The sequence below is a fragment of the Rattus norvegicus genome, chromosome 17 (assembly GCF_036323735.1).
Source record: "Rattus norvegicus strain BN/NHsdMcwi chromosome 17, GRCr8, whole genome shotgun sequence".
NCBI lineage: Eukaryota > Metazoa > Chordata > Mammalia > Rodentia > Muridae > Rattus > Rattus norvegicus.
The window spans coordinates 69778246-69804989 of NC_086035.1; the positions used below are offsets into that span (position 1 = coordinate 69778246).

General features: G+C 38.7%; 1 long non-coding RNA gene across 3 annotated transcripts in view; it reads left to right on the forward strand.

Annotated features, from left to right (window-relative positions):
- LOC102554523 (uncharacterized) overlaps nt 1-26744 on the forward strand; it is a 74300-nt gene that overhangs the window by 36769 nt on the left and 10787 nt on the right. The window contains exon 4 of one of the 3 annotated variants that reach the window (XR_010059497.1): nt 10824-11348. The exons of the other annotated variants lie outside the window; for them this stretch is intronic. This is a non-coding gene — a long non-coding RNA (uncharacterized LOC102554523). Of the gene's footprint in view, nt 1-10823; nt 11349-26744 lie in introns of those variants that run through there. 3 annotated transcript variants of the gene reach the window in all.

Genomic DNA, 26744 nt, shown 5'->3' on the forward strand with positions numbered 1-26744 from the left:
TATATGTATGAGCCACATGTGGGGCAGGCTCTGAATGGCTGTTCCTTCAGTCTCTGCTCTAAACTTTGCCTCCCTATCCCCTCCTATGGATATTTTTGTTCCCCTATTAAAGGAGTGAAGCATTCGCATTTTGGTCATCCTTCTTGAGTTTCATATGGTCTGTGCATCTTGGGTAATTCAAGCATTTGGGATGGGGACAGTAATGGTGGGTGGATGGGGAAGGGAACACCCATATAGAAGGGGAGCAGGAGGGGTTAGGGGCTGATAGACTGGAAACCAGGAAAGGAAACAACATTTGAAATGTAAATAAGAAATACCCAATTTATTTTTTTTAAAAAAGAAAGAAGTTTGTACAAAGAATAAAAACAATTAAAAAAAAAACCAATATAGGAAAACCACTAGCCAACATCTAAATGAAAAGGAACTGAAGGAATCCCACTAAAATCAGGGACTAAAAAAGGCTGCCACTCTCTCCTACCTATTCAATATAGTGTTAGAAGTCCTATGCAGAGCAATCAGACAACAAAAAGAGGTCAAGGGGACACAAATGGGAAAGGAAGAATCGAAATATCACTATTTATAGATGATATGATAGTATACTTAAGTGGACCCAAAGATTACACCAGAGAACTCCTAAACCTGATAAACAACTTCAGCAAAGTGGTTGGATATAAAATTAACTCAAATTAATAGCCTTCCTTTACTGAAAGGATAAACAGGCTGAGAAAGAAATTAGGGAATTGACACCCTTTAAAATAGTCACAAATAATATAAAATACCTAAATGTGATTCTAACCAAGTAAATGAAAGATCTGTATGACAATAACTTAAAGTCTTTGAAGAAAGAAATTGAAGATCTCAGAAGATGAAAAGACCCTCCATCCTCGTGGATTGGCAGGTTTAATATAGTAAAAATGGCCCTTTTATAGAAAGCAATCTATAGATTCAATACAATCCCCATCAAAATTCCAACTCAAATCTTCATAGTGTTAGAAAGAGCAATTTGCAAATCATTTGGAATAACAAAAAACCCAGGATAATGAAAACTATTCTCAACAATATAAAAACATCTGAGGGAATCAAACTGTATTACAGAGCAATAGTGATTAAAAAAAAAACGGTATGGGTTTGGTACAGAGACAGGCAGGTAGATCAGTGGAATAGAATTGAAGACTCAGAGATGAACCCACACACCTATGGTCACTTGATATTTGACAAAGGAGCCAAATCCATCCAGTGGAAAAAAGACAGCATTTTCAGCAAATGGTGCTGGTTCAACTGGAGGTCAGCATGTAGAAGAATGCAAATTGCCCCATACTTATCTCCTTGTACAAAGCTCAAGTCCAAGTGGATCAAAGACCTCCACATAAGACCAGATACACTCAAACTAATAGAAGAAAAAGTAGGGAAGAGCCTCGAACACATGGGCACAAAGAAAAATTTCCTGAACAGGACACTAATGGCTTATGCTCTAAAATCAAGAGTTGACAAATGGGACAAACGGAAATGGGACCTCATAAAATTTCAAAGCTTCTGTAAGGCAAAGGACACTGTGGTTAGGACAAAACATCATTCAACAGAGTGGGAAAAGATCTTTACCAATCCTACATCCAATAGAGGGCTAATATCCAATATATACAAACAACTCAAGAAGTTAGACCCCAAAGATCCAAATAATCCCTTTAAAAAATGAGATTACAGAGCTAAACAACAAATTCTCAGCTAGGAATATCAAGTGGCCAAGAAGCACCTAAAGAAATTTTCAATATCCTTAGTCATCAGGGAAATGCAAATCAAAACCACCCTGAGATTCTACATCACACCAGTAAGAGTGGCTAAGATAAAAAACTCAGATGACTGCAGATGTTGGTGAGGATGTGAAGAAAGAGGAACACTCCTCCATTGTTGGTGGGATTGCAAGCTGGTACACCCACTCTAGAAATCATTATGGTGGTTCCTCAGAAAATTGGACCCAGTGCTACCTGAAGACCCAGCTATACCCCTCCTGTGCATATAGCCAAAGATGCTCCAACACATAAAAAGGACACATGCTCCACTATGTTCATAGCAGCCTTATTTATTATTTTTCTAGCCCAGAAGCTAGAAAAAACTCAGATGTCCTTCAACAGAGGAATGGATACAGAAAAATGTGGTACATCTATACAGTGGAGTACGACTCAGCTATTAAAAACAATGACTTCATGAGATTCTTAGGCAAATGGATGGATGGAATGAGAAAACATCATCCTGAGTGAGGTATTCCTATCACAAAAATAACAAAACAAAACAAAAAAAAAACACCTGGTATGCATTCACTGATAACTGAATGTTAGCCCAAAACTTGGAATACCCAAGATACCATTCATAGACCATATGAAACTCAAGAAGAAGGAACACCAAAATGTGGATCCATTAGTAGTTCTTAGAAACAGGAATAAAATACTCACATGAGGAAACGCAGGGACAATGAATGGAGCCGAAAGCTGAATAAAAGTTCATCCAGAGACTGCCCCACCTGGGGATTCATCCCTTATGTGGTCACCAAACCCAGTCAATATTACTGATGCCAAGAAGTGCTTGCTGACAGGAGCCTGATATGCATGTCTCCTGAGAGGTTCTTCCAGAGTGAGCTCGGGTACACCAATGGAGGAGTTAGAGAAAAGACTGGGTACACTAATGGAGCTGAAGGGGTTTGCAACCCTTTAGGAAGAACAAGAATATCAACCAATAAGGCTCCCCAGAGCTCCCACGGAGTAAACCACCACCAACAGAGTACACATGAGGGGACCCATGGCTCCAGCTGCATAGGTAGCAGAGAATGATATTTTCTGGCATCTATAGAAGGAGACTCCCTTGGTACTATGAAGGCTTTGTTCCCCAGTGTAGGGGAATGCCAGGGTATTGAGGTAGGAGTGGGTGGTTGGAAAGGGGGACATTCTTGCAGAGGCAGGAGGAGTAGGAATAGGGGAAGGAGAAACAGTGAAGGGGAATAACATTTGAGATGTAAATACATATGCTATCCAATAAAAAATGAACAGAAAAAAATACAGTAGATAAAAAAATCCGCTGGTATTGCTTCACATGAAAACTAATCATGCTGGGATCTCACAGGCATTTTTTTTTACCATGGAAGAGTCTTACCTCTCCTTCCATGCTCAGCTTTTACAGCTGCCTTCTTAATAGAACAGCTACAGCAAGTTGGAATACATGTAGAGTTACAACATGGCAGTGTTACCAGTATAATGGCTTCTCATTTCATTTACAGGAGTTCAGGGTAAGTTTTCATTATTTAGACTTGGTCTCCTACTTGTTTTCTTCACTCCTGTTGTATAACAGCTTCCTCTGAGATTCACACAGTCCATCCTGCACAGAAACTATTTAAAGAAAATGGATAACAACTCAAAATAGCTTTAGGAAGTTCCTGAAACAGAGCAGATTCTCTGGGACCCTCCCCATTTGAATAAGCAATAAAATCTATAAAGAAGACCTAGGCAAGCCAAGCTGCAAAGAAGATTTTGAGACCAAACCAGCTGTCTAGAGGAAGCATTAATCAGCCAGTATGACTGGAAGAGTTTTAGATCAACTGAGGCACATAGAAAGGACCTTCTGTAACCTGTTGAGATTCCTGCAGAATGTAAAGTGTGGTGTAGGTTTCCAGAGCAGTCAGATCTGCTGGGGTGGGCTTTGGTGATAAAGCTCTCTTTGAGTCATTGAGGTTCCTGCAAATAAACCTTCATCCATACTCCTCTTTGTAAGGCCAATAAAACTCACTGGTCCATCAGTTGTGACCTTAGTGGGATACATACTTTCTTTTGTCATGAAATTCCTATCTAGGATGAGTGGATGTATATTTCATACCGCAGGAAATGTTTTGTTTTACACTCTCTTCTACATAGTCATCCCAGATTCCTAACAGTCTCAGTTATCCTGAAAATCTGCCACTTCAAGGTCTTTCTCACCATGAAAGTCCTGCACAGAGTATTGCTTTATGACTGACTGTTTTCTTCTCATGTGTGTCCTTTCTTTTCAGGCATCATTCGGTGATATTGCATGCCTACTCTATGTCAAACTGTCAGCAATTCCTTCATTGCTTTGTGACCTTTTCCATCTATATTGTCTCTTAGTCAATGACATATTTGTTAGGAGAGTGTTACCCTTGCCATTTAGAGTTAAGATGGAAAAAACAATCACTTTGTACAGCTTGTTTGTTTATTCACAGCCCTCTGAAGGGTGCCCAGAACATAGTGGGTGTCAATTGAATATTTCTTAGAAGGTTAAATAGGTCAATTTTATTTTTCTGCATTGTCATTTTTTTCTTGAACAAGATCTCATTTACCACCTTGTACTATACTTTAATTTTTAATTCCAGTTTAGTCTTTAAACAAACACCTGGGAATACTGCAGTCTCCTTTGGCTTTTTCCTAACTAGAGTCAGAGCAGTATTAGGCCCACTTTACCCTTCATCTTTGATTCTTTGTCTCATCGCACATTATCTTTGTCCCAAGTCTCCAAGAAAGCCATCATTAAGAATAACAGAAGTTCTTGTCATGCCACTGACTTATATTTAGGGGTAGTGCAATATTCAAAATGGAGACCCATACCTGTCTTTGATCACTCTACAGCTATGGAACGTTGTACACTTGGTCAAGACCACACAAAAATTTATCACACTCCCCAATTCTACTGTGGAAAAACCCAGTCCATTCATCAAAGTTGATCGAGTCACACACTCTTAAATCAGAATTTCTAAACAGAGTACACAAAATATACCCAAAGAACGAAGAGTTGGAATAATGAGGGTAGCAACATCTAGTTTTATGTTGTGTATGTCATTAGCACACAAGGACTTTAATTGTATCTATTATCAACACTTGGGCATCCTAGAATTGTACTTAATTTTATGTATCCGCTTTTCTGGAGAAATGGACCTACATTATTCTGAAGATATCCATGTCAATATTTGTGGAGAGAATTAATATGTAGAAAGGGACTTCAGGCAGAAGGATGGAGTAAAATTGTCTTTCCTGTTATGAATGGTTCATATAAGTCCCAACAATTACAGGTCTGAATAAAACAAAATAGCAATCTTTCCCAAATAAGAGGAACTCCAATTGTATGATTACTTTGCCTAGAACCCCACTCACTTTTTTTGCTTTTAGACTCAAGCTGAAACATCTGTTCTCAAGGCCGAGGCCCCTGGATGAGAAATTAAGTTATCAGTGACTGTTATTCCAAGGCCTTTAATCTAGATTGGGATAAGACTATTGCTGTCTGATTGCAGCCTTTGGAGCCTCTCTGCTTTCAGAATTCCATGAGACCATTCTGTATAAAATCTGTCTGTTTATCTATGTGGGACTACTTCTCTGGAAAACCCTTAGTTGTGAAGTGTTTAGAAATAGGAATCTTGTGAAGCTGATCACCATAGCCTCAAAGTCTGACTCAATATTTGGAAACACTTCAGAGCATCCTTGTCCTAGTGTACACAATAGCTAACTTGCAGGCTATCGAGTTTATTATCATGATTCAAAGATTAGCCCTGTTATTTTTAAGCTTTGTGATATTTTTGTAAGACAATTCACTTACTGGTCCTGTGTTATTAGTTCTTGTTATGAAAAAATAGATAATTAATCTTACTTTCATAGAACTATTATAACTAGCATAAGAATAAATACCCATTCTGACTCAGAAGAGTATAGAGTTCATAGGAGTGTCTCAGTGGAATCAACCACAGCCATTATTGGTGATGTACTGACTCATATAGGAGCTACAATACTTCAGTGGGATGGTACAGTATTGTGTGTCTGCCCCTTATTCCTGGGAAGAGCTTAGTTGATCATTCATCCTGTGCTTTTGATACTACAATACACAATGGGATTATATTAAGACATAAAAGCTCATAGAATCAATAAATATACATGAATGAGTGACATCTTAAACATTTTTTAAGTGAAGCTGCATCTTTCTGTATTGCTACAATAATTAAAAAGTATTTTCCTAGAGTGCTTACAGAGTATAGCTACTCATAGTTACTTAAGATTGTGACAGCACCCTTTTAAACACCTTTATAACAATTTTATATCTTGATTATTGGTTCTTATTTTAACCTTTGAGCATCATCAGCTGACTTTGATAAGTTCTTGTAATCATCTATAAAAGCAGGTGTAGTCATTATAACTAAATAATTAAAATAAAGATTCTCTCTAAAATGTGTTCCTCATGGTACAAAAATTAACATAGGACTGTGACTTAAACCACCATCCAAAGAGTACACATGGACAGACCCATAGCTCCAGCTACATATGTAGCAGAGAATTGCCTTGTTGGGCATCAATGGGAGGAGAAGCCCTCGGTCCTGCCAAATTGATGCCCCAGGGTAGGGGAATGCCAGGGCAGGGAGACAGGAAGGAGTGAGTGGGTGAGGAACATTCTCATAGAAGCAGGGGGAGGGGGAATGGGAAAGGGAGTTAATGGATGGGAAACTAGGAAAGGGGATAACATTTAAAATGTAAATTAAAACTATTTGATAAAATATAAATAAGGAAAACAGAAAAAAGGAAAAAAGGAAAACTTTTATACATTCTTAAAGCTATAATTTTTACAACAAATTCTCCTCTTTAATTATGAAGTTACATATCTAGGATCTTACCCAATTTTCCAAGAAACAACTATGCAATCTCAGTTTTCCTCACCAATGACAAAGTATATTTAATTTCATCTCACGGGGGACTGGCTTACCTCTTTTACTAAAGTAGAATACTATGAATAAAAATTTTTGAGGTTTCATGAATCTAAAGAGGTAGGCAATTTAGAAACATAAAATACAGCTGAACTAATTACTGTTAAGGGGAGCTTTAAGTACTCTACAAGTGTTCTGGTGCTGCAGAACAAGAGAGCCCTACCCAGAGACAACCAACTCATCCTTGGAAAAGATGTTCAGCTTTCTAGTCAGATTAGTTGCTTGAAACTGGAAGAGCTTGAAGGGACTCGAGACCCCATATGAACAACAATGCCAACCAACCAGAGCTTCCAGGGACTAAGCCACTACCTAAAGACTATACATGGACTGACCCTGGACTCTGACCTCATAGGTAGCAATGAATAGCCTAGTAAGAGCACCAGTGGAAGGGGAAGCCCTTGGTCCTGCTAAGACTGAACCCCCAGTGAACGTGATTGTTGGGGGGAGGGCAGCAATGGGGGGAGGATGGGGAGGGAAACACCCATAAAGAAGGGGAGGGGGAGGGATTAGGGGGATGTTTGCCCGGAAACCGGGAAAGGGAATAACACTCAAAATGTATATAAGAAATACTCAAGTTAATAATAATAATAAAAAAAAGAAAGGAAAAACTCCCCCCCCCAAAAAAAGAAAATGCTTATCACGATATTAGTGTGGATAATTTTCAATCTCAATCGGGGTTTCTACCCTGCCTTTGCTTATTAAGTTCCTGGACAAAAGGCATACACAACCTTTATATTTAGCATAAGTCTTAATCAGCACAAGATTTGGGCAGATATCTACCCAATCTATACGATTAGAATATACTTTCCTATCAATAGCTCTGAGTTATTACTTCTTATGTTCCAGCTCGGCTGCTTTTATCTCCACTAGACCAGCCTTTCTGCTAAGATTTTAAGAATCTTACCCGATTATGTCATCTCCTCTCTCCCCTTGGTCTTCTTCTCCTTGCAGTCTCCTCTGTCCCTAAGTCTGGGAACCCTAAACCCATATATCTTTTCTGCCCAGCTACTAACTGTCAGCATCTTTATTCACCAATCAGGGAAAACTTGCTTGGCAAGGTCACAAAGCATCACGTGACTTACATGCAGTCTCTGGGAACAACTGGTATTGAGCATAGCAAAAGACCATATCACAACACAATATTTTATATTATTTGTCACAATTGAAAAGGGCATGGTTTTCCTAATTTATTTCTCAGTCCATTTATCCTTTGTATAAAGGAGGGTTATGGATTTTTTAAAAATTAATTTTCTATCCAGCCACTTTGCTAAAACTGTTTATCGGCTTTAGGAGTCTCTGGTAGAATTTTCTGGAGTCAGTTATGTAAACTATCATATTAACTGTAAATAGTGATACTTTGACTTCTTTCTTTCCAATTTGCATTCCCTTGATCTCCTTTAGTTGTCTTATTGCTCTAGCTAAAACTTCAAGTGCTATATTGAATAGATAGGGGAAAAGTGGACAGCCTTGTCTTGTCCCTGGTTTTAGTGGGATTGCTTCAATTTTCTCTCAATTTAATTTGATGTTGCCTAGTGGCTTACTATATAATGTTTTTGTTATGTTTAGTTTTGTGCCTTATATCCCTGATCTCTCCAACACTTTTAACATCAAGAGGTATTTGACTTCAATAAAGGCCTTTTCAGCATCTAATAAGATAATATTATATTTTTCTTTCAGTTTATATACAGGCTGAATTATGGTGATGGATTTTCCTATATTGAACCATCCCTCCCTCTCGGTGATGAAGCCTACTTGATCGTAGTGGATGCTGTCTTTGATGTATTCTTAGATTCAATTTGAGAGTATTCTATTGAGTATTTTTACATAAATATTCATAACAGAAATTGGTCTGAAATCTTCTTTCTTTGTTGTATGGTTTAGGTATCAGGGTGACTGTGGCTTCATACAATGAGTTTGGCAATGTTCCTTCTCTTTCTATTTTGTGGAATAGTTTGAGGAGTATTGGTATCAGTTCTTTTTTGAAAGTCTGATAGAATTCTGTGCCCCAACCATCTAGCCCTGATCTAAAATATCTTTGTGCAACTCTAAGGAAGCAAGTGAGAGACCTATATGACAAGAATTTCAAGTCACTGAAGAAAAAAATTAAGGAAGATATCAGAAAATGGAAAGCTCTCCTATGCTACTGGATTAGTAGATTAACATAGTGAAAACAGCCATCTTCCTGAAAGCATTCTACAGATGCAATGCAATCCCTATGAAAATTCCCACACGATTCTTAACACATGTGAAAGAGCAATTCTCAAATTCATATGGAAAAGCAACAGCAGCCAGGATAACTAAAATAATTTTGTACAATAAAAGAACTTCTGGAGGTATCACCATTGCTGATCTCAAATTGTACTATAGAAAATAGTAATAAAAGCTGTATGGTATTGGTACAAAAACAGACATGCTGATCAATGGAATCTAATCAAAGAGCCAAAAATAAACCCACATACCTATGAACACTTGATTTTAACGAAGAAGTCAAATGATACAATGGAAAGTTGAAAGCCTCTTCAACAAAATGTGGCAGTACAACTAGATGTCTGCGAGTAGAAGAAGGCTAATAAATTCATGTTTATCACCCGGCAGAAAACTCAAGTCTAAGTGAATCACACACCTCAATACAAAACCAGGTACTCTAAATGTAATAGAAGAAAAAGTGCAAAATAACCTTGAATGCATTGGTAAAGGCCACAACTTCCTGAACAGAAAACCAGTGTTTCAGGTTCCAAGATCAACAATTGATAAATGGGACCTCATCAAACTGAAAATCTTTTGAAAGGCAAAGAACACCATCAACAGGACAAAACAATAGCCTATAGAGTGGGAAAGTACCTTTCCCAACCCTACTTCTGACAGAAGAAAAATATTCAAAATATATAAAGAACTCAAGAAATTAGAGACCAACAAATCAAATACAATACAATTTAAAAATGGGCGCAGAGTTAAGCAGAGAATTTAAATGGATTAGAAGCACTTAAAGAAATGTTCCACGTCCTTAGTCATCAGCGAAATGCAAATCAAAATGACTCCAAGATTTCGTCTTACATCCATCAGGATGGCTAAGATCAAAAACTCAAGTGATAGCACATGCTGGCAAGAATGTGGCGCAAGGGGACCACTCCTCTATTGCTTGTGAAAGTGCAAACTTGTACAACCACTTTGGAAATCCATTTGGCAGTTTTTCAGAAAATTATGAATAGTTCTACCTCAAGACTCAGCTATCCACTCTTGGGAATATACCCAAAAGATGCTACTCTACACCACAGGGGACACTTGCTCAACTATGTTCATAACAGCCTTTCTGTAATAACTGGAACCTGGAAACAACCTAAAAGTTCTTCAGCTGAGGAATGGATAAAGAAAACCTGATACATCACACAATGGAATACTATTCAGCTATGAAAAGCAAAGATAGCATACACTTTGCTGGCAAATGGATCAGACTTGAGAATATCATCCTGAGTGAGGTAACCCAGAGCCAGGAAAACACATATGGTATGTACTCATTTATAAATAGGCATTAGTGATAGAGTGCAGGATAACCTTTCAACAGTCCACAGACCCAAAGAAACTGGGCAATAAGGAGGTCACAAGGAAGGATATGCGATTCTCACACAAAAGGAGAAATTAAGTAGTCATTGGAGGTGGATGGAGGAAGAACTGGTTAGGAGAAAGGGCTAGGAGGGTTATGGGGGTGGTTATTAGGTGTGGGGGAGAGAGGGGAATAGGAAAGGACCTAGAAAGAAAGTGGAAATCAGTGTGGGGCATTTCTCATGGCTAGATGGAAGTTTGGGAGGGAGAGGATACAGGGAGTCTATGGGGGTAACCCTAGCTGAGATTCCTACCAGAGGGGACTATAGGGACTGAAGTGGCCACCTCCTGTGTGGCAGGATTTCCAGAGGAAGCAAGGGACATCATTCCACTTCTACAACCTAAAACCCAAAATGTGTCTTGCCTAAAAGACATGAGGGGATAAAGGTGGAGCAGAGACTGAGGAAACAGCCAACCTAACTTAACACCTATCCCATGTGAGAAAGCTAACTCCGAAAATACTAATGATTCTCTTCTGTGCTTGCAGACAGGAACCTAGCAGAACTGTCTCCTCCAAGGCTTCGTCCAGCATTTCATAGAGGCCAATGCAGAGATTCACAGCCAAACTTCAGTTAGAGCTCTGGAAATCTAGTGGAAGAATTGGGAAAACAAGTAGACAATCCAAAGGCATCAAGTATACCACAAGAAGACCTACATAGTCAAGTAACTCGGGACCATGGACACTCACAGAAACTAAGTTGTCAACCAGGGAGCATACTGGTGCTGGACCTAGGCTTCCTACACATTTGTAGTCCATGCGCAACTTGGTTTCAGGTGGATCCCCTAACAAGCAGAACAATCTTTGTTCCTTGCCATTGGATCTCCTGTCCCTTACCTGGACTGCTTGATTGGGCCTCAGTGGGAGAGGATGTGCCTATTCCTCCTGGGAATAGATGTCCCAGGGTAGAATGGTGCCCACAGGGGTTTCCTCTTCGTTGAGGGGAAGGGGAATGGCCAATGGGGGAGAGTGGAGCTGTTATGGGGATGTCAAATGAATAAAAAATATAAATTACTGAAAAAAAATGTTTGACACTGTGAGCTTATCCACAGTGGGTATGAAATGGATCTGGATACAAGAAGGTTAAGTTTGGACAGGCTGCAGCATGGATCAGCTGCTGCGCTTGTCACAGGATTCCTTTACTGAGATGCCTCACTGTGTTCTTCATGCAAAGGCTAAGGGCTCATGTGCTCTTCTGTAGGCAGCCCAAGGGCTTTCCATGGCTTTACTTGGGTTCTGTCCAATGATTCATCTAGGCATTCAAATTCCAAGTGAATGGAACTCTTAAACGTTCATGAGACCTGTCAGCAGAGTGAATCAGGCACACTTCTGTCTTTAATACAATTTCAAAGCAACACAGGGATGAGGGATCTGCCTGAGCCATGCCAGATGTGCCCTGGTCATTGGGCTGCCACATCCTTAAGGAGTAAGCATAACAGCGACAGTGACCTGGTTCCCTCTTGACTTTCACTCTGCCTTTTAGATCCAAATGAAGAGAAGTGATCAAATTCAAAATATTGAGGAAACTTGAAGTGTAGCCTACAACATACACAACACCATACTTTTCTAGTACAAAAGACAATGTTTTAAGGTGTTCAAGAGCCTAAATAGGCATCTTTGTGTGGTTTCCTTGTTGGTGGAAGGAATCAAACCTGGAACCTCACATATATTACATAATTGCTCTACCACTGAGCTACACCACAAGTTCTATGTTGGGTATTATTAACGCCATGGAAGAAACCTCAATATATATATATATATATACATATATATATGTATATATATATATATTCAGAAGAAAAATTACAGAATCATATATTTATTTGCTTTGTGGTGTGGAGTGGTATGGAGTGGTGTGTGTGTGTGTGTGTGTGTGTGTGTGTGTGTCTGTGTGTGTGAAAGAGAGTTTTCATTTTGTGCAATTACAGAGCATGTCAATGCAACGTTAGGCATCTATACTCAAGATGTTCATGGTTGTTCAAAGGGGAATGGGACAAATGGAAAACATCTCTACCAGTTTTTAGGACCATGATGCCTGGGTTTCTCATGCTTATACATGATCTTTCAGTGTGCCCTGCATGAAACATTGCCCTTCATATGATCTTTCTCCATGGTATTTAAAAAGTCACAGTGCCAAGTCTCATTTTAAGGACACTATGTGGGGAGGTTTACATTTCTAGAGTTTGAACTTCATTTTTAATCAAAGTTTTCAAACGTTTTTCATCTTTGAGATGTTTTTTCCCCCCAAGAGTCCCACCCTTCTTCATAACACAACCAAAAATATTAGGAGCATTTGGGATACAAGGTTTTAACAATTTAAAAGAATTCAACTACACTCCGAACTAAGAATGAACTGGAAACAAGAAAGCAAGTTAGAGGCTGGAGAGATGACTCAGTAGTTAAGAGCACTTGATGCTCTTGCATAGAGCCTGGATTATATTCCTAGCACCCGTGTAATGGCTCACAAACATCTATAATGCTGGTGCCACATCCATCCCCTCTTCGCGTGTCTGCAGGCAACAGGCACGCACATGGTACACATGCATATATGTGCATGTAGACACACAGAATCAAAAGGGAAAAAAAAGAAAAGAAATGGAATTGCCTTTTAATGATAGAAATATATCTATGCATCCAATGGGTACCTTTTTCTTGATCACCAAACAACCATTTAGATGATTCAAGTGTACATTTTACCCCTCTACTTTTACCCAGACCTCAAGCAAGGAAGCCTGATGTAACTCTGATTCTTATGTTTTGTCTGACTGACATTTTCCTATTTACTGTCATTTACAATCATTCTAAAATGTAGGAGGCCCTCTAGTTAAACAAACAAACAAACAAACAAACAAACACACCAGTAATAAATACACAATCCTAAATCCAAATCACAGTTTTTGTGAATAATTTCACATTAAGACATTAAAAAGATGTGTATTGACAGGAGGTAATTTTTACAAAAAAATGAATTCTCACTATTAACTATAGTTATGTTTATCAAGGCATAGTTTATCCTATCATTTTCCAAATATTTGCAGGAATTATTGATGGTTCCATTTTTTTTTCATTTATTTGGTTTGGTGTAGTTCATAGATATAGCATATCTAGAATCCTATATTTTTAATGACTCTACTAGTGTCAGGGTGGTTGTGTTCAAAAAATATTTCTCAAAATTGATTAAGTTGTACTACAGGGTTGGCTCAGTGGTTAAGAGCTCTTGGTGGACCCAGGTTCAGTTCCAAGCACCCACTTGGCAGTTCACAGCTGTTTACAGTGCTAGCACCAGGGTATCACAGCATCCTCTTCTAGCCTTCAAATGAAGCAGGATGCTAGAGATGTACATGCAAACAAAATATCCACAAATGAAAAATGAGTAACATTTGGCTGTGTGTGTGTGTGTGTGTGTGTGTGAATGTGGATTTGTATTAATGAGTACAGTGCCCTCAGAAGCCAGCACAAGGCATAAGATTCCCCTGGAGCTGGAGTTACAAGAAGTTTGTAGGCCATCTGACTTGGGTACCAGAAACTGAATTTAGTTTCTCTGCAAAAGTGCTATGTGCTCTTAAGTGCCGAGTCATGCCTCCTGCCCCTTATGTTACCCAAGCTGGTAAAACTAGTTGGAAAGCTGCTTCCAATATCTGTTCCTTCCCTTGCTACTCCATCAACTGGATCATAAATATAAGTTTAATAGTGGACTTACTTAAAATTCCCGGAGAAATACGCCTCCCCGATGAGCGATAAGTGGAGAACTTCATTCAACATGTTCTCTAGTATACGTCTAGATCAAAGCTGCAGTGGTTCAGTGACCTAAACATGTAAGAAGAAAATGGGATTCAGTTAAGATGGGGGTTGAACCAGATTTGGTCACCACCCTTTTGGTGTTGAGGGCACTGGGGTGAGAAGGATCCTTTCAAGTTGCTCTGAAGAGTGGTTCCCCTGATCTAGTATCAACCAGTAATTAGGTATACATTTTCCCAGATACAGAATTGATAAGATGAATCTTAGCAGCCGAGGGTACAAGAACAAAGTGGACCACTGTCTCCTAAGAAGTATCTATAACCCTCAATATATATGCTTTATCATAGCTATAGAGATGCATATTTATAAATGTATAATTTAAACTCATCATAAAAACTTAAACTATTTTATAACATGCATGATGTCTAGAACAAAAGAGGAAGTGAAAAGATCAAATGTGTTATAGATTTGTTTAACTATTCCTTGAACCATTTACCCACAATACCTTCATCAGTACTTATTATTTTTTAGTAAGCGCTATTTCCTCCCTTTGCCCCTGCAGGCTTCTCGTCTGCTTTCCCCAGGTGTGGAATAATTCATCAGACATTCATGGTAATGACAGCTATGGCTAAAATGAAGTCGTAAGAAGAAGAATGGCTTTATCTTAGCAAGAAGAATGCTCATAATTCCACAGTCACAGGAACTCCCAGTCTGGGATGTGAATTGATCTGTCCTTGACTTTCCTCTTCATTCCCTATCGTGTTCTAGGGCCTCAGCTCTTTCTTGTGTCCTGTCTTGCATATAAGCCGTGCAATGAATCACACTGCACAGTGTAATCATCTCTCTAACTTTTATTCTGGAAGCATGGGCTTGCTTCAGCAGATGACAACGGGCAATTCAGTCCTATTCCGTCCCTGACAGACAATTTAATTTGCTTTACCAAAACCCCTTTGTTTTACCTCTAACTCTTTCTAGATAACTTCTTCAGCAATAATTATATCTTCATGGCTCTCAGACACACTTTGTTCCTATCACAAAGGCCATGTTAAAATATGTAGGTTAAGGAGATTCTTTGTCCTGTTGAAGGTCAGGTTTAACTCCTTAGGAACAGTAGATAACATTTTTGATTAGTAGAATGTTATCACTGACAAACAGAAATATGATAGCCTTAGGAAGAAACAACAAATGGGATCCTAAAAGTATAATTTGTAAAGCATCAGGGTCTCCTTTGATATAAAAATCACTTTTTATAATGGCAAGTAAACTTTGAAATGAATTAATTTTTACACAAAATTGAGCTTAGACTTCTGGTGTGTAGTGTGCATGCATGATTGTGTGTGTGTGTGTGTGTGTGTGTGTGTGTGTGTGTGTGTATGCGCGCGCGCGCGCGTTGTGTATATGTGTTGTGTGTGCATTGTGCCTGTGCATTGTGTGTGTATTGTTTGTGCATGTGTATGCGTGTGAAGTGTGCATCTTACCCAAATGCAAAAGATTAGAGTTGGAAGCCTATAGCACTGGATTTGGGGTGCTCTTTGGTCTCTAATGGAAGTGGGCTCTTGGATAAGTGATGTTACCACTCTCCACGTTAACACCCAAAGGACGGCAGTAAAGCCCTAACATTGAAAGTCTACTGTGACACTCACACTCATTTTTACACTTAAAATGTTCAGAACATGATCTTGCACATAGAAAACTATATAAGTAAGCAGAATTCAGTAAAATATTATCATGAAATTTCATTTTCTAAAGAAGTCTTCTGAGGCTCTTATATAGTTTATATCTGTCCAAATTCCTTACTACTGAAGATCTCACAGACACTGCGGGTTAAAATAAACACTGAAGGGAAACAGTGTTCCTTCAATACCAAGAATGTTTGAGTCACATGTCCCTCATAACAGAACATTCACAGCAAACATCCCTGCAGATAAGGAATGAGAAAAACAAGATAAAGCAGCTTTCCTGAGATCACGTGGCTTCTAACAATCAGATTCCTAAGCCTGCCTCTGACTGTAAACTTCAGTTATCAAATGGCCTTCGATACAAAAATGCTGAATAAAGAAATGTTTACAGACCTGCCATTCCTTGGACAGCCACAGTCTCTCCTTTTTCATGGTTATTTTCTGAACCTTTCATTGAGTTAACGCTTTAGTTTAGTTAAAAAAAAATCACCTTAATAGCTTTTTCCCCTAAGAGTCATATTTTAGGAACTATAGGCATTCAAATAATCAAATCTCTAAATAAAGGCTCCTTTCAGTACTTCAGAAAGTCCCTCTAGTAATTCTCCAACATTAGGATTTTAGCTATAACAAGTTTTCTTTCTCCTTTGGTTAATTTTTGTTACGTTTTTCTAAAGAACTTTATGCCTTCTACAATCCCTGTCTGAGATCAGAATCTCAGAGTTTCTTCAGTTATCTTTGGAAGTAGTTTCTTGCCCAATCTTTAGCTTTGTTTTTGTCTGAACTGGCCTCAGTGTAGTTTCCCACTTGACTGGCTGTTCAGAAGCAAACACATTACTTCGCTGATTGCATGCACAGGACTTGGGGAAGCAGGCTAGTCACCTATGGCCTTCTCCCTCCTGTGTGTCAGCAATGTAGCTGGAATGAAAGATTTTGGTGTACATAAGTCCAAGTTGACTAAAATTGAATTTCAGGTGATTGCCGTATAATCCAGACAGACACTTCTAATGAAAATTATTGAATAACAATATTCTAGAAAGTTATACGAGGATGTCCTGATGATCCAGGCAGAAGAGCCAGTTGTGCAATAAAAACAACTTAATTGAATGATCAACCTAGAAGTTCTCTCCTTACAAAAAGCCAGACTGCCTAGAATGGTTGCCTTCAGAAAAGAAAAAATCCATTTCTATGCTTTCCAGTTGGTAGACACAAGAAACTTAGCTGCTAATTTGTATTTGATTATAATTGATTTAAAAGTAGTTATCTATGTACAATCATTAGTTAGCATGCTGGGGAAATTGGATGATGAATTTGAGAAGGCGGGAAAGTCAAATAGGAACAGTGAAGTGTGCTTCCCTTTGCAGAACTTGGAAAAGAGGCTTGCAGCTTCCTAGTGGGAAGAAAAATGGGGCAAGGAGAAAGTGTGCTTCTATCAGTCTTACTGTGTGCAGGACACTGAACTGTACACTGTACGTGTGTTATTTATTTATATCTCCAAACAACCTGGAGGAGTCATTATTCTCAATGAACAAGTAATAAAACTATTCCTCAGAAGAGCATTAAGAGACACAACACCAATAGTAATATTAAATTTTTTACTATCGAGTATTCTGTAACAGATATGCTCAAGTTTTTATCCACTCATATCACTCGTTTTGCGTACATGAATTAACTAAGCACTACCGTCAGATCAGTACATGAATGTTCTCTAATGCTGTTTAGTATGAGATCTTAGATTGTATCCTAGATTTTAAAAAAAAAAATAATACTGTCGGTTTGAACTTAAAACTATAAGCTGAGCAACTGAGAGGCTGAAGAGGACCAAATGTTCAAGGTCACCTTGGGCTATGCAGAGGATATTGTTCCAAATAATCTTATAGCAAATAGGTGAACATTCATGTATACGAACATACATTCTTTCTTCTAAAGAAATAAATTTGTGTATGCATGTATATGTAAATATGTTTATGATATTTATATATACACTCTATACTTTTAATAAGACAAATGTATTTCTTGTGAATTACCTTTTCTAAATGCAGGGACTGCCTCTCTATTATAAAGTGTTAGGGTGGTATAATCATGTGAGATATGAAAGTTTTAATGAAGTCTCAGGTACTAATGGCAGTTATATTTTATATTTATATATACTTTTCTAGTTTGGAAATGGGTTAATAATTAGTTTGTCTGTTTCTCATAGAAGTTGAGCACCATAGACTGAAGTTAAAAGAGATCTGTCCTGGTCTAAATTCATACTTCCTTGTTCAATTCTTGTGGGGAGGAAGGAAGCCTTGAGTGTGTGCAATCTTTGGTGAATGGATATCATTGATATGGGCAGAGCCAGGCAAAAGACACCAAAACCCCAGTGTCACAGGGAAATGACAGTCTTCCCTGGTTTCCAAGCACCAGCCTCAGAATGGAGAGGGATTCTGAGAGATGGGGTGTGTCTTATTCAGGGTTTGAATTTTTGCTCAAAACACCATGACCAAGAAGCAAGTTGGGGAGGAAAGGGTTTATTCAACTTACACTTCTGCATTGCTGTTCATCACCAAAGGAAGTCAGGACAGGAACTCACACAGGGCAGGAAATTGGAGCAGTTGCTAATGGAGGGGCCATGGAGAGGTGCTGCTTACTGAATTGTTTCCCTTGGCTTGCTCAGCTTGCTTTTTTAGAGCACCCAAGACTACCAGCCCAGAGATGGCACCACCCACAATGGGCTGGGTCATCCCCCTTGATCACTAATTGAGAAAATGCCTTGCAGCTGGATCTCATGGAGGCATTTCCTCAAAGGAGGCTCCTTTCTCTGTGATAACTCAAGTTGACACACAAAACCAGCCAGTACAGGGTGTCGGGGAACAGCAAAAGGAAGGATTCAAAGGCAAATTGCGGGTTCAAGCTGAAGACCTGTCTTCTGCTTGATAAAGGTTTTCCAGTCTGCTTCAGTGTTCTGCTTTCTCTCTGGAGATCTCTCTGTCTATATTCTGCTTGCTTGCTATTCTAAGAGATCTGTCTGTCTATGCCCTGCTTCCTTTTGTGTGTGTGCTTCTGTCTTGGTGTCTGTGTGTGGGCATGTGTGTCTCCGTGTCTGTCAGTTCTCCAAGCAGTTCTCTTTTTTATCCTAAAAAATTCACTGGGTAGCTCATCTCCTGCAGAACACAGATCCATTCTTTTATTTTCCATATCAATTCAGTCATTTCCTCCAGGCTTCCTTCAGATTATCTTATAAGTCAGTACCCCCTGACCCTAGCTCTTTGATTCTGAAGATAGCAAGCAAACATTTTTTTTTCTTAACTTGGTAAAAGAATTCATAGATCTGTCTACCTTTGTTAAGGACAAAGGATAAACTACTTGGGCGGGTCTCTGCCCTGAAATCACCATTTCTACCACACCTGGGCCTAACCTTATTGTGTGCCAGGCTGACCTTTAACTCAGGAATCCGCCTGCCTTTGTTTCTTTCTGACCAGTTGGTTCATTAATGCAGCTGCCTTTGTTCCTTTAGATTCGTGAAGCCCTTCATAATTCATATTGCATATTTGCATAGTGGAAAAAATATTTTTGAACTCATGTATCTAGAGCTCTTCCCCATAGCCTTAAGGGTTGCCCATTTTGCTGAGACATTAGCCACACCTCTTGGACTCCTGCTATTTGATTATCATGGAGTCAATACCATTAACAGGAAGGACCTTCCTCAGAGAAATGTGAAATAAGAACATTATTCCACAAACAAGCCTTATGCCCACGGTAGTGATCAACACTCTTGGAGGCTCACACCAGGGCCCTGTCCCAAAAGCAAGAACAATGTCACCAAATTACTCCGTCCCCATCAGGGCTACACTGGGCTCGGCACCTTGTGGTCCATGTGGTATGCTGATACATGTGGAGAAAATGTCCACCACAGCTTTCGTCTTGCAAATATTTTCAGCCTAAAGACTGGTCCTCTCCAAACACTGCTCCAACCAAGCTTAGCTAAATCTCTCTCCTCACATCAGCTGAGCACCTAAAACTAGCTTTTCTGTACTGAAATAAACCTGCCTTGATCAGTTGTATGCAGTCACATTGTCTTTCTGTTCTACTCTATACATGCTGTGCTTGTGGGGTGTGGTGATTTCCCAGAGAACCTGGTCTTTACAATCCCAGCTTTCTTTTCATGCATCTGTCTTGCCTCTATTTCTTCATGACTCCTATCAGGTTCGTCCTTGGAGTCAAACAGAGAAGCAGTTCTTGGTCTTTGAATTTGGACACTCATAGTATAGTACTTGTCTCTGTTGGAATATTATAAACAGAGCTCAGAAGTCAATGGTTTTAGCACCCTGAATGCATCTGGCCTGAATGTTAAGCAGTATTCGGCCTGGTTAGTTCTTGGGCGGTGTTTTATTTTGCCACTTCCCTTGAGGTCCTAAGCTCTGAGTCATAGAACTGGAAAGTTTACAGGCCGATCATAACTGCTTAATGTGTGGCTGCGTGAGCGAAAGTTCCTTCCTGTAAAATCGTTTACCGAGGTCTATAAACTGGTTTCTGTGACAGCCCAGTTTCGTTTTAATTTCTCCCATGCTTGTTTATACTTTGTTGATATTGTTGATTTCTTAATCTATTGGCTCAGAATCTTGCATAATTTGTAAACTCATACTTCGTTTTACATTTCTATTTTCTTCCTCCTATTAAAAAGTGAACACTGATGAAAAATACCTGGAGGTAACAATAATAAAACATCCGTAGACACAAGGAAGTTAAAGGAGACTCTGTTTGAGGCAATAGAATGAGCAGGAGGTAAGGAGAGTTAGTGACGAGCTCAGTGGCAAAGTCTAATTTCTGCTTTACCCATCGTCCTTTGCTCCCCAGGAGGAACTGCTGATAATTATTAAAGCAGCCTTTGAAAACTGCAGAGTACCTAGTCTCATATAGCTATATACTAATTTTCCAATGTGGTCTAAAAAAAAAAAGCCCAGATTGAGATACTTCAACAACATAAACTTCTCACAATTCTCGAGGCTGTAAGTACCAGATTAGCCATGAGCAAGGTATCTCTTTTGGCATGCGCATTGCGGTCTTTTCCTTCTGTTCTTATCTGGTCATCCCTCTATGTACAACTGCATCCCAACCTCCTTTTAATAAAAATGTATTGCCTTTAAAAGCAAATCTTCATTAGCTCTCTGTCTTTCTGTCTTCACGTTAGGTCATGCTCTGATATACTAAGAATTAGATCCTCAACCTACAACTACACAAGAATACTAGCCAGATCAGAGAAGTCTGTTTTTTTATATTTTATATAATTTATGATATAAAGTAGTAAGATGCATAATTTTATCCCCATTTTACTGACAGGTAAATTCAGAGATATAAATTGATATGCTCAAGGGCATTTGATTCAATGAGATGAAGTCAGTTTTAGACAGTGCCATGATCATCTTCGTTAAGTTTTACCTGATCCATAATCTCCCATATATCAGAAAAAATGAGTGCTTAATATTTTGTTATACAGAACAATGATAAATATAAACTCTGTGTGTGTTTGTGTGTGTGTGTGTGTGTGTGTGTGTGTGTGTGTGTGTGTGAGAGAGAGAGAGAGAGAGAGAGAGAGAGAGAGAGAGAGAGAATACGCGTGGAGATCAAGGGATAGTTATGTAAAGTCAATTATATCCTTCCTTACTGAGTACTGGTGTTTGAAGTGAGGTCACCAGGTTTGGCTCCTGGCATCTTTTAATTGCTTTGCTATTATGCTGGTAAACAGCCTATCCTTCAAGATGGAAGGTGTTTGCATTTTCAATTCTATTAGGAACATTCCTTGTTATGCTAAAGTACTAAACATTAATAATCAGAATACTTGTAAAAGTCTAGCACATATAAAGCATTAAGATGGGAAAATTTACATTTTCAGAACCTTACTTGATTCATCCACAATTCTTTCTATGAAAAATCTCATTTTCCTTTTTCTGATGTATCACTTACTAGAAAATAGTTTAAACTACAAGGCTGTAGATCAAGATTCTCATTTTCGTATTCAGAGTTTATATTTGAATTGATGACTAGATTGTAAGAATCTAGTAAGACACAGGCGGATCTCTGAGGCTTTCTGGAGCCAGTGTGGCTTTAATTAACAAACTCTAGGACAATGAATAACCCTCCCTGCAGGAAAAAACTCAACAAGGTGGATGGCATTTGTGTAGTGACACCCCAGGTTGATCCCCCAGCCTCCAGACATACACATTCATACATCTGTGTGTACACATACACATATATAAATCACACCCAAACACACACAAGGGATGAAGCTATAATTCCACAGACAGTGTTCTGAGAAAGGCTAGGTGCTGAAACACGATAAAGTTCAGGCATCTTCTTCTGTGTTTTGTAGCCACTAGTGCCACTCCTCATTAACATTCAGAAGAGAAACTTGCAAGAGAATGGCAGCTGACATATAGCAGATGTCTTCGATGTGGTAGATTCTGATACCTAGTGTTAATATCCTCATGGAAATTCACAGCATTGTCTAGGCAGGGGGCCAAGTGATAAGCATTAGAGCTTTGAAGGGAGATAGTAGAAATGAGGTTGGCTTTGTTTGAACTGCATATTCCTGCCAGGCAGAAGGGGCTCTCCTGAGTCTGTGAGAGTAAATTCCAAGAGCAGGGCCTGTGTTGGAAGATTTTTGTCCTGGGTGTTTCGAGGGTGTAGTTGAGGTAGGCAGAGCTCTGACTCAGGGATTCCAAAGAAACTGACTTATTTCATGACCTGTCAGCCCTCTGCAACTCTTATTGTATATTGGCATCATTAGCAGAATGGGGACAGCTGGCTCAGAGAAACGGGTTTTTGATGTGGGTACTTGCCAGAGAGAGGATGTGCAATGACCCTCTTCCACCCTCTTGGCTTTCTCCTCGATATTGCATTGATCATTTCAAGAGCTTTCACAAATATGGGCTAGGTTGACATTTTGCAATATCTTCTGGCAATTGTGAGATTTTATGGTCATGAAAGAAAACTCTCTTAAGGCAATTTACTTCTACCCATGGCCTACAAAGGACAGTTTTATATTGGGTCATTATCAACTGCCTACTTGCTTGGCATCTTTCTAAACGAGGCAACAGCAATAAAATAATTGTAAATGTTTGTCACTTTAATATATCTTAGTTTACTTACCCCAGTTAAGTTGCTTGATATCTTACTCATTGATTGAATGAGAGGTTTTGCTAGAAAGAACATATTTGACAACTCCTTACATGGTGTCATATCTGCTTAGCATATAAAAATAGACTGGCAAGATTGCTCAGTGGGTAACACATTTTCTAGGCAATGTGAGCACTAGAGTTTGAATGCCCAGCATGCACAAAAGATCTGGCTAGGCATGGCCCCCTGAATGTAATCCCAGGGCCTGAGAGGCATTGACAGGGAAGACTAGGGCACATTGGCTAGCTTGACTAGCTTAGTAAGTGAATGAGTACTTCAACTAACGGTGCTGGTTTGGCAAAAAAATGTGGAGAGGAGTAAAGATGACACAAACATTAACTCTGGCCTTCATATGCATTCATATGTGCAACCACACATACACATGCATGAATATATATCACAGGATGCATACATATACACCAAAGAGCTAGAAAATGTTCCTATATACTTATCATTCATTACAACAAAAATCCCCTCAATTACAATTGTTAACCACATTCAGTGTAGCATATATTACAGTGGATAGTCTGGGTATATTATCACTTGACCACTATGGCCACCCACTTGTACTGGTGGTAGGTAATGCATTTTCAATTTCACCAACCCTGAAATTAAGTTTCATGAGGAGTGAGTTTCTCAATCTATGGACATCAAGAGGTAGGATTCGAAGTCTGACTTGCTTTACATCAATGCAAGCCTATACTACAATTTTCCATGGGATCTACTTCTTCTGCCATGAATCTCAGACAGGCAGGATGGCATGACTGGCTATCTTGCCATAGCTCCTTGGCAACAAGCCCAGCATTAGAGTTATTTGTGATTTTGAATTTTATACAGCACAAGGCATGAGAATAGGCTTTGAAATATTCCTCAGAGAGCACTGGACCTCTTGCATTCCTGTGTTGTCCATGTATGCATGCATCTGAGGCATTTGAAACATGATTTCATTACACATCATTGTAATCTATCTATCAGTTTGTCTTTCTTTCTGGCAATTTCAAAGACAGGAGTTTCATTTTAGTTGGATCCTTACACATATTTATAAATCAAGCAAAATAAGGAAGTGAATCATTCAGATTACTTGATAAATATTTTTTGGTACATTTAAGCTCCTGGCCACCTGTTAGGCAAGAAAATATAAGCAGAAAGGAGGTAGAGTCGGCTCTAGCACTTCTTGTATATAATTGTCATATCAATGAATATCTAACAGGTCAGAGTAATGAGTAAAGATATGATTCAATATCATAAGATGAGGCATTCACGTGAGTCATCAAAACTGGGAGAGGAATGGAGATTGCAAAGGGTGGCGGTATGCTAAGACAGAAGGGTATTAGACAATTCTAAAATAAGTTAAATTATCCCTCATCCCAATTCTCCAATTTAAATTTATATTTTATCATATTATATGAAGTAAATATTTTTTTCAATTCCATTAAATACTAAATCTTGTAGAACATGTAGCAGCAAAGTTGAAGAGATCCTGTTCTTGAGTTCTGATATGTGTTTGCTTTTTTCCTGATTTCCCCCTGTAAGTAAAGAAATGTTCTTCTTGTTAGGCCCAAGGCCATCAATATTCAAAGATTTTATTATACCCTATCCATAAAGCTTAATAGCCCCAACTCCGTTCATAAACCTAAATAACCTTAGCCCCACCCATAAAGTTCAGTAACTCCTAATCCCACTCATAAAATTTCCAGTGTGGTACAATATGACAATTTTCCACTCTGTTGAAAATCACCTTTGAATCTTCTCCACAAGAATCCTCCTGATTTAACCTACTTTTCTGCTTATCCTCTCTCCTCTCTTACTACTCACATACCTGTGTATCCTCCCCTGTGCTCTACATGTGCCTTGGAACAGTCTGAGTCTCATCCATGTTCTCAAGCTTGCAAATTCCTTTACTCTTTCTCAAATGGTTCTTTTCCTTAGTCAAAATCTTTTGTGTCATACAGAAGTGATTTAGTCATGTCTTTAAATTTCTCCTAAAATTTCCTGAGAAATTTTTCTTGATAATCACATTATGAACTATACAGATAGAAAAGTGGAATGATATATATATATATATATATGTATATATATATGCAGATCCATCTATACACTGACAGATAAATAAAGCTGATCTTTTTGTTACAAATGGTTATAAGTATATCCTCTTGTTACATGTTATCTATGTTCCTACCATTGTTTATCCACAGGATCAGTGAATCAAATCTTGCTCTAGGAATATCATAAACATTTAAAATTTCCAACAGGGATTGGATACACTAAAAAGACCATTTGTAACATATTTACTGTTATGAATTTAATAGGAATTATTCCCTGAAGGCATTTGGCTGCCAGGGGATCTTTTAGGAGGTTATGTAAACTGCTGGACATTGGATATATCTGGCAAATGTAGTGCTACAAACCCACATGATATTATGACTTATAGTCTCTTTGTCTCTTCCAACTAGTATTTCCGTTTCTTGGTCGATAACATGTAACATGCAACTCCCAGATACTCTCAGTGATATTGAACTGCCTGCTGCCATGCCTTTTCCTCTATGATGGACTGTGTTTCTTCAAACTGTGAGCCCTAATACAATCTTCTTTTCTTAAAAATTTTTATGTCATGTATTTGTTCAAAATAATAACACATAAATATATAATAAGCAAGAACATAAACAAGAGAATAAAACTAATAAGAGAGAAGCAATGATGACAATATTCTTGTCTGTTAACAACACCATGGAAAGAATAGGTTTGATTATAGCATTGACTTACTGTATGAACTCTGATACCTGATCTTGTAATATCTACTCCATCCTTCTAAACATAGTCATATGTCATTATTGCATGTCAATAAAGGAGGCATGTCTATAACCAAAGTCATGATAAATGAAAAGATCATGTTTGAAATCTGTTTTCCAATGATTGGGCCTACTTTGTGAAAGTGATGTATGAAAGACAAGACACATCAAGAACTTTAAGAAATGATAAATCAGCTATGTTGTTATCAAACTTCCCTCCATTCTTATCAAACATTTTCTATATTAACTTAATGATGAAATAATTTAAAGAGTGATATGAAAAGCTTTAGAAAAACAGCATTAGAAGTATTTGTTATATACTTAAATATATTGATTCCTTTTACGGTTGAAGAGTAAGAGACACCATCTCCCTATGTGGTTGAATAGTGAGCAGATATCATCATTTTTACACATGAGTATTAAACAATTCAATCTCCTTGTACACCTGGATAGTAAACAAATTCCATCTCCTTTCTCAGTTGAATGACAGCAAATCTCTGTAGGGGGTGATTCTGATGCTTTGATTGGGAATCTGCTCATGAATTCTGAAGGTCCTGTTCCCCAATTGGTTCTTGATCAATCAATAAAGATACTTGTGGCCAGTGGTTGAGCGAAAGGGTTGGAACTTCCAGATTTCCATAGACAGGCTGGGAGGTGCAAGAGGAGAAAAGTAAATTTTCCATGCTTCAGAGGGAGAGAGAGCTACCTTCCATGTGAGATCTCAGGTGGAGTGGCCATTGTCCACTTCCCTGATTGAGCCTGCGATAGCAGGCAGGAGATTAAAAATACAATGAAAATGAGGGAAGATTTAGGGTGCTGAGCAAAGAGAAGTTAATCAGGCAACTAAGTTGAGGGAAGATTTAGAGGGGTTGAGCTAGGACTAAAGGTAACTGAGCCACCAAGTTGAGGTCAGAATTAGGGGTGTTGAGCTGGGAGTGAAGATAAGTGTGTGTGTGTGTGTGTGTGTGTGTGTGTGTGTGTGTGTGTGTCTGTGGATTCAAGGGAACCGGGAACGTAGCTGGTAGTGCTGTCTGCTAGGAGCTTAAAGT